Consider the following 9,788-nt stretch of genomic DNA (forward strand, 5'->3'; position numbering starts at 1 on the left):
AAAAACACATGCACATGCATGGACTTCTAGTTACGAGTCGGTTATTAACATGCAACTAGGGACCCACAACAAAACACACACACCCCTAGTTGTGAGTCAATGTCAACTTGCAACTAGGGGCCACGAATAAAACACACACACCCACACACATCCCCCCTAGTTGCGAGTTGATGGTCAACTTGCAAGTTGCAAATTGGGGGCCACGAATAAAAAAACACACACCCCCTAGTTGCGAGTCGATGGGAAACTTGCAACTGGAGGTTCTTAACAAAACACACATCCCTAGTTGCGAGTCGATGCTTGACATGCAACTAGGGACCCCCCCTTGATAGACAGACACACACACACATGCACACACACACACACCCTCTAGTTGCGACTCGATTGTTGAGATGCGACTGGGGGCCCATTGACAAAAATACACGCACATGCACGCACCTCTAGTTGCGAGTCGATGGGCACTTGCTGTTGGGGAACGTAGTAATTTCAAAAAAAATCCTACGCACACGCAAGATCATGGTGATGGCATGGCAACGAGAGGGGAGAGTGTAGTCCACGTACCCTCGTAGACCGTAAGCGGAAGCGTTAGCACAACGCGGTTACAACGCGGTTGATGTAGTCATACGTCTTCACGATCCGGCCGATCCAAGCACCGAACGTACGGCACCTCCGAGTTCAGCACACGTTCAGCTCGATGACGATCCCCGGGCTCCGATCCAGCAAAGCTTCGGGGATGAGTTCCGTCAGCACGATGGCGTGGTGATGATGATGATGTTCTACCGGCGCAGGGCTTCGCCTAAACTCCGCGACGATATGACCGAGGTGGAATATGGTGGAGGGGGGCACCGCACACGGCTAAGGAACGATCCGTAGATCAACTTGTTCGTCATGGGGTGCCCCCCTGCCCCCGTATATAAAGGAGCAAGGGAGGGGGTGGCCGGCCTAGGAGGAGGCGCACCAAGGAGGAGTCCTACTCCCACCGGGAGTAGGATTCCCCTCCTTCCAAGTAGTAGGAGTAGGAGTCAAGGAAAGGGGGAAGGGAAGAGAAGGAAGGAGGGGGCGCAGCCCCTCCCCCTAGTCCAATTCGGACTAGGCCTTGGGGGGGCGCCCAACCTCTCCTCTCTCTTTCCCCTAAAGCCCAATAAGGCCCATATACTCCCCGGCGAATTCCCGTAACTCTCCGGTACTCCGAAAAATACCCGAATCACTCGGAACCTTTCCGAACTCCGAATATAGTCGTCCAATATATCGATCTTTACGTCTCGACCATTTCGAGACTCCTCGTCATGTCCCCGATCTCATCTGGGACTCCGAACTCCTTTGGTACATCAAAACTCATAAACTCATAATATAACTGTCATCGAAACCTTAAGCGTGCGGACCCTACGGGTTCGAGAACTATGTAGACATGACCTAGAACTATTCTTGGTCAATAACCAATAACGGAACCTGGATGCCCATATTGGCTCCTACATATTCTACGAAGATCTTTATCGGTCAAACCGCATAACAACATACTTTGTTTCCTTTGTCATCGGTATGTTACTGGCCCGAGATTCGATCGTCGGTATCCAATACCTAGTTCAATCTCGTTATCGGCAAGTCTCTTTACTCGTTACGTAATGCATCATTCCGTAACTAACTCATTAGCTACATTGCTTGCAAGGCTTATAGTGATGTGCATTACCGAGAGGGCCCAGAGATACCTCTCCGACAATCGGAGTGACAAAACCTAATCTCGAAATACGCCAACCCAACATGTACCTTTGGAGACACCTGTAGTACTCTTTTATAATCACCCAGTTACGTTGTGACGTTTGGTAGCACCCAAAGTGTTCCTCCGGTAAACGGGAGTTGCATAATCTCATAGTTACAGGAACATGCATAAGTCATGAAGAAAGCAATAGCAACATACTAAACGATCAAGTGCTAGGCTAACGGAATGGGTCATGTCAATCACATCATTCTCCTAATGATGTGACCTCATTAATCAAATGACAACACATGTCTATGGTTAGGAAACAAAACCATCTTTGATTAATGAGCTAGTCAAGTAGAGGCATACTAGTGACTATATGTTTGTCTATGTATTCACACATGTATCATGTTTCCGGTTAATACAATTCTAGCATGAATAATAAACATTTATTATGAAATAAGGAAATAAATAATAACTTTATTATTGCCTCTAGGGCATATTTACTTCAGTCTCCCACTTGCACTAGAGTCAATAATCTAGTTCACATCGCTATGTGATTTAACACCAATATTCACATCTGCATGTGATTAATACCCATAGTTCACATCATCATGTGATCAACACCCAAAAGGTTTACTAGAGTCAATAATCTAGTTCACATCGCTATGTGATTAACACCCAAAGAGTACTAAGGTATGATCATGTTTTGCTCGTGAGAGAGGTTTAGTCAACGGGTCTGTCATATTACAGAGTCGTATGTATTTTGCAAATATTCTATGTCTACAATGCTTTGCACGGAGCTACTCTAGCTAATTGCTTCCATTTTCAACATGTATCCAGATTGAGACTTAGAGTCATCTGGATTAATGTAAAAGTTTGCATCGATGTAACTTTTACGACGAACTCTTTTATCACCTCCATAATCGAGAAACATCTCCTTATTCCACTAAGGATAATTTTGACCAATGTCCAGTGATCTACTCTTAGATCACTATTGTACTCCCTTGCCAAACCAGGGCAGAGTATACAATAGTTCTGGTCCATAGCATGGCATACTTTTATAGAACCTATGACTGATGCATAGGGAATGACTTTCATTCTCTTTCTATTTTCTGCTGTGGTCGGAATTTGAGTCTTACTCAATTTCATACCTTGCAACACAGGCAAGAACTCTTTCTTTGAGTGTTCCATTTTGAACTACTTCAAAAAAATTATCAAGGTATGTACTCATTGAAAAACTTATCAAGCGTCTTGATCTGTCTATATAGATCTTGATGCTCAATGTGTAGGCAGCTTCACCGAGGTCTTTCTTTGAAAGAAATCCTTTCAAACACGCCTTTATGCTTTGCAGAATAATTCTACATTATTTCCGATCAACAATATGTCATTCACATATACTTATCAGAAATGATGTAGTGCTCCCACTCACTTTCTTGTAAATACAGGCTTCACCGTAAGTCTGTACAAAACTATATGCATTGAACAACTTATCAAAGCGTATATTCCAACTCTGAGATGCTTGCACCAGTCCATTGATGAATCGCTGGAGCTTGCACATTTTGTTAGCATCTTTAGGATTGATAAAAACTTTCTGATTGCATCATATACAACTCTTCTTTAATAAATCCATTAAAGAATGTAGTTTTGACATCCATTTGCCAGATTTCATAACATGTGACAATTGCTAACATGATTCGGACAGACTTAAGCATCGCTACATTTGAGAAAATCTTATTGTAGTCAACACCTTGAACTTGTTGAAAACCTTTTTGTGACAAGTCGAGCTTTGTAGATAGTAACACTACTATCAGTGTACGTCTTCCTCTTGAAGATCCATTTATTTAACATGGCTTGCTGATCATCGAGCAAGTCAATCAAAGTCCATACTTTGTTCTCATACATGGATCCTATCTCAGATTTCATGGCCTCAAGCCATTTCGCGGAATCTGGGCTCATCATCGCTTCCTCATAGTTCGTAGGTTCATCATGGTCTAGTAACATGACTTCTAGAACGGGATTACTGTACCACTTTGGTGCGGATCTTATTCTGGAAGACCTACGAGGTTTGGCAGTAACTTGATCTGAAGCTTCATGATCATCATCATTAACTCCCTCACTAATCGGTGTAGGCATCATGGAACTGATTTTTGTGATGAACTACTTTCCAATTTGGGAGAAGGTACAATTACCTTATCGAGTTCTACTTTCCTCCCACTCACTTCTTTCGAGAGAAACTCCTTCTCTAGAAAGGATCCATCTTAGCAACGAATAACTTGCCTTCGGATCTGTGATAGAAGGGGTACCCAATAGTTACCTTTTGGTATTCTATGAAGATGCACTTCTCCGATTTGGGTTCGAGCTTATCAGGTTGAAAACCTTTTTCATATAAGCATCGCAACTCCAAGCTTTAAGAAACGACAGCTTAGGTTTACTGCTAAACCATAGTTCATACGGTGCCGTCTCAACGGATTTAGATGTTGCCCTATTAAACGTGAATGCAGCTGTCTCTAATGCATAACCCCAAAACGATAGTGGTAAACCGATAAGAGACATCATAGATTGCACTATATCCAATAAAGTACTGTTATGACGTTCGGACACACCATTAAGCTGTGGTGTTCCAGGTGGCATGAATTTGTGAAACTATTCCACATTGTTTTAATTGAAGACCAAACTCGTAACTCAAATATTTGTCTCCACGATCAAATTGCAGAAACTTTATTTTCTTGTTACGATAATTCTCCACTTCACTCTGAAATTCTTTGAACTTTTCAAATGTTTCAGACTTGTGTTTCATCAAGTAGATATACCCATATCTGCTCAAATCATTTTGTGAATGTCAGAAAATAACGATACTTGCCACGAGCATCAACACTCATTGGATCGCATACATCGTTATGTATTATTTCCAATAAGTCAGTAGCTTGTTCCATTGTTCCGGAGAACGGAGTTTTTAGTCATCTTGCCCAAAAGGCACGGTTCGCAAGCATCAAATGATTCATAACCAAGTGATTCTGAAAATCCATCTTTATGGAGTTTCTTCATGCGCTTTACACTGATATGACCCAAACGGCAGTGCCACAAATAAGTTGCACTATCATTATCAACTTTGCATTTTTTGGCATCAATATTATGAATATGTGTATCACTACGATCGAGATCCAACAAACTATTTTCATTGGGTGTATGACCATCAAAGGTTTTATTCATTTAAACAGAACAACAATTATTCTCTAATTTTAAATGAATAATCGTATTGCAACAAACATGATCAAATCATATTCATGCTCAACGCAAAGACCAAATAACATTTATTTAGGTTCAACACTAATCCCGAAAGTATAGGGAGTGTGCGATGATGATCATATCAATCTTGGAACCACTTCCAACACACATCGTCACTTCACCCTCAACTAGTTTCTGTTTATTCTGTAACTCCTGTTTCGAGTTACTAATCTTAGCAACCGAACAAGTATCAAATACTCAGGGGTTACTATAAACACTAGTAAGGTACACATCAATAACATGTATATCAAATATACCCTTGTTCACTTTGCCATCCTTCTTATCCACCAAATATTCAAGGCATTTCCGCTTCTAGTGACCATTTCCTTTGTAGTATAATCACTCAGTTTCAGGCTTTGGTCCAGCTTTGGGCTTCTTCGCGGGAGTGGCAACTTGCTTGCCATTCTGCTTGAAGTTCCCTTTCTTTTCCTTTGCCCTTTTTCTTGAAACTAGTGGTCTTGTCAATCATCAACACTTGATGCTCTTTCTTGATTTCTACCTTCGTCGATTTCAGCATCACGAAGAGCTTGGGAATCGTTTTCGTCATCCCTTGCATTATAGTTCATCACGAAGTTCTACTAACTTGGTGGTGGTGACTAGAGAATTCTGTCAATCACTATCTTATCTGGAAGATTAACTCCCACTTGATTCAAGTGATTGAAGTACCCAGACAATCTGAGCACATGCTTACTAGTTGAGCGATTCTCCTCCATCTTTTAGCTATAGAACTTGTTGGAGACTTCATATCTCTCAACTCGGGTATTTGCTTGAAATATTAACTTCAATTCCTGGAACATCTCATATGGTCCATGACGTTCAAAACATCTTTGAAGTCCCGATTCTAAGCCGTTAAGCATGGTGCACTAAACTATCAAGTAGTCATCATATTGAGCTAGCCAAACGTTCATAACGTCTGCGTCTGCTCCTGCAATAGGTCTGTCACCTAGCGGTGCATTAAGGACATAATTCTTCTGTGCAGCAATGAGGATAAACCTCAGATCACGGATCCAATCCGCATCATTGCTACTAACATCTTTCAACACAATTTTCTCTAGGAACATATCAAAATAAACGTATGAAATCAACAACGCAAGCTATTGATCTACAACATAATTTGCAAAATACTACCAGGACTAAGTTCATGATAAATTAAAGTTCAGTTAATCATATTACTTAAGAACTCCCACTTAGACAGACATCTCTCTAGTCATCTAAGTGATCACGTGATCCAAATCAACTAAACCATGTCCGATCATCACGTGAGATGGAGTAGTTTCAATGGTGAACATCACTATGTTGATCATATCTACTATATGATTCACGCTCGACCTTTCGGTCTCCGTGTTCCGAGGCCATATCTGTATATGCTAGGCTCGTCAAGTATGACCTGAGTATTCCGCGTGTGCAACTGTTTTGCACCCGTTGTATTTGAACGTAGAGCCTATCACACCCGATCATCACGTGGTGTCTCAGCACGAAGAACTTTCGCAACGGTGCATACTCAGGGAGAACACTTCTTGATTATTAGTGAGAGATCATCTTAAAATGCTACCATCAATCAAAGCAAGATAAGATGCATAAAGGATAAACATCACATGCAATCAATATAAGTGATATGATATGGCCATCATCATCTTGTGCTTGTGATCTCCATCTTCGAAGCACCGTCATGATCACCATCGTCACCGGCGCGACACCTTGATCTCCATCATAGCATCGTTGTCGTTACGCCATCTATTGCTTCTATGACTATCGCTACCGCTTAGAGATAAAGTAAAGCAATTACAGGGCGTTTGCATTTCATACAATAAAGCGACAACCATATGGCTCCTACCAGTTGCCGATAACTTCGGTTACAAAACATGATCATCTCATACAATATAATATAGCATCACGTCTTGACCATATCACATCACAACATGCCCTGCAAAAACAAGTTAGACGTCCTATACTTTGTTGTTGCAAATTTTACGTGGCTGCTACGGGCTTTAGCAAGAACCGTTCTTACCTACGCATAAAAACCACAACGATAGTTCGTCAAGTTGGTGCTGTTTTAACCTTCGCAAGGACCGGGCGTAGCCACACTCGATTCAGCTAAAGTGAGAGAGACAGACACCCGCCAGTCACCTTTAAGCACGAGTGCTCGTAACGGTGAAACCAGTCTCACGTAAGCGTACGCGTAATGTCGGTCCGGGCCACTTCATCTCACAATACCGCTGAGCCAAAGTATGACATGCTGGTAAGCAGTATGACTTGTATCGCCCACAACTCACTTGTGTTCTACTCGTGCATATGACATCTACGCATAAAACCTGACTCGGATGCCACTGTTGGGGAACGTAGTAATTTCAAAAAAATTCCTACGCACACGCAAGATCATGGTGATGGCATGGCAACGAGAGGGGAGAGTGTAGTCCACGTACCCTCGTAGACCGTAAGCGGAAGCGTTAGCACAACACGGTTGATGTAGTCGTACGTCTTCACGATCCGACCGATCCAAGCACCGAATGTACGGCACCTCCGAGTTCAGCACACGTTCAGCTGGATGACGATCCCCGGGCTCCGATCCAGCAAAGCTTCGGGGATGAGTTCCGTCAGCACGATGGCGTGGTGACGATGATGATGTTCTACCGGCGCAGGGCTTCGCCTAAACTCCGCGACGATATGACCGAGGTGGAGTATGATGGAGGGGGGCACCGCACACGGCTAAGGAACGATCCTTAGATCAACTTGTTCATCATGGGATGCCCCCCTGCCCCCGTATATAAAGGAGCAAGGGAGGGGGTGGCCGGCCTAGGAGGAGGCGCACCAAGGAGGAGTCCTACTCCCACCGAGAGTAGGATTCCCCTCCTTCGAAGTAGTAGGAGTAGGAGTCAAGGAAAGGGGGAAGAGAAGAGAAGGAAGGAGGGGGCGCAGCCCCTCCCCCTAGTCCAATTCGGACTAGGCCTTGGGGGGCGCCCAACCTCTCCTCTCTCTTTCCCCTAAAGCCCAATAAGGCCCATATACTCCCCGGCGAATTCCCGTAACTCTCCGATACTCCGAAAAAAATACCCGAATCACTCGGAACCTTTCCGAACTCTGAATATAGTCGTCCAATATATCGATGTTTACATCTCGACCATTTCGAGACTCCTTGTCATGTCCCCGATCTCATCCGGGACTCTGAACTCCTTCGGTACATCAAAACTCATAAACTCATAATATAACTGTCATCGAAACCTTAAGCGTGCGGACCCTACGTGTTCGAGAACTATGTAGACATGACCTAGAACTATTCTTGGTCAATAACCAATAGCGGAACCTGGATGCCCATATTGGCTCCTACATATTCTACGAAGATCTTTATCGGTCAAACCGCATAACAACATACTTTGTTCCCTTTGTCATCGGTATGTTACTTGCCCGAGATTCGATCGTCGGTATCCAATACCTAGTTCAATCTCGTTATCAGCAAGTCTCTTTACTCGTTACGTAATGCATCATTCTGTAACTAACTCATTAGCTACATTGCTTGCAAGGCTTATAGTGATGTGCATTACCGAGAGGGCCCAGAGATACCTCTCCGACAATCAGAGTGACAAAACCTAATCTCGAAATACGCCAACCCAACATGTACCTTTGGAGACACCTGTAGTACTCCTTTATAATCACCCAGTTACGTTGTGACGTTTGGTAGCACCCAAAGTGTTCCTCCGGTAAACGGGAGTTGCATAATCTCATAGTTACAGGAACATGCATAAGTCATGAAGAAATCAATAGCAACATACTAAACGTTCAAGTGCTAGGCTAACGGAATGGGTCATGTCAATCACATCATTCTCCTAATGATGTGACCTTATTAATCAAATGACAACACATGTCTATGGTTAGGAAACAAAACCATCTTTGATTAATGAGCTAGTCAAGTAGAGGCATACTAGTGACTATATGTTTGTCTATGTATTCACACATGTATCATGTTTCCGGTTAATACAATTCTAGCATGAATAATAAACATTTATCATGAAATAAGGAAATAAATAATAACTTTATTATTGCCTCTAGGGCATATTTACTTCACTTGCAACTGGGGGTCACGAATAAAATACACACAGACACCCTAGTTGCGAGTCGATGGGTAACTTGCAACTTGGGGCCCTCGACACACGCACACACACCTCTCCCCTAGTTACAAGTTGATGGTCAAGTTACAACTAGGGGACACGAATAAACACGCACACACCCCTAGTTGCGAGTCTATGGGAAACTTGCAACTTCGGGACCTCAACAAAACACACACACCCTAGTTGCGAGTCGATGCTTGACATGCAACTTGCGACCCCCCTTGACAGAAGACACATACATGCATGCACTCCTAGTTGCAAGTCAGTTATTGGCATGCAACTAGGGACCCACAACAAAACACACACACCCCTAGTTGCGAGTCGATGGGCAACTTGCAACTGGGGGTCACGAATAAAACACACACACACACACACCCTAGTAGCGAGTCGATGGGTAACTTGCAACTGGGGCCCTCGGCACACGCACACACACCTCTCCCTAGTTATTAGTTGATGATCAACTTGCAACTGGGGGCCACGAATAAAAACACACACACAGAGACCCTAGTTGCGAGTCGATGGGCAACTTGCAACTGGGGGTCCTCAACAAAACACACAGCCCCTAGTTGTGAGACGATGCTTGACATGCAACTGGGGACCCTCGACAAAACACGCACTCTGATATTTGTAACTTGGGACCCCTTAGTTGTGAGTCAATGGTTGAGATGCAACTGGGGACCCTTTGACAAAAAGACACACAC

This window comes from Triticum aestivum, chromosome 7B (assembly GCF_018294505.1).
Source record: "Triticum aestivum cultivar Chinese Spring chromosome 7B, IWGSC CS RefSeq v2.1, whole genome shotgun sequence".
Lineage (NCBI taxonomy): Eukaryota > Viridiplantae > Streptophyta > Magnoliopsida > Poales > Poaceae > Triticum > Triticum aestivum.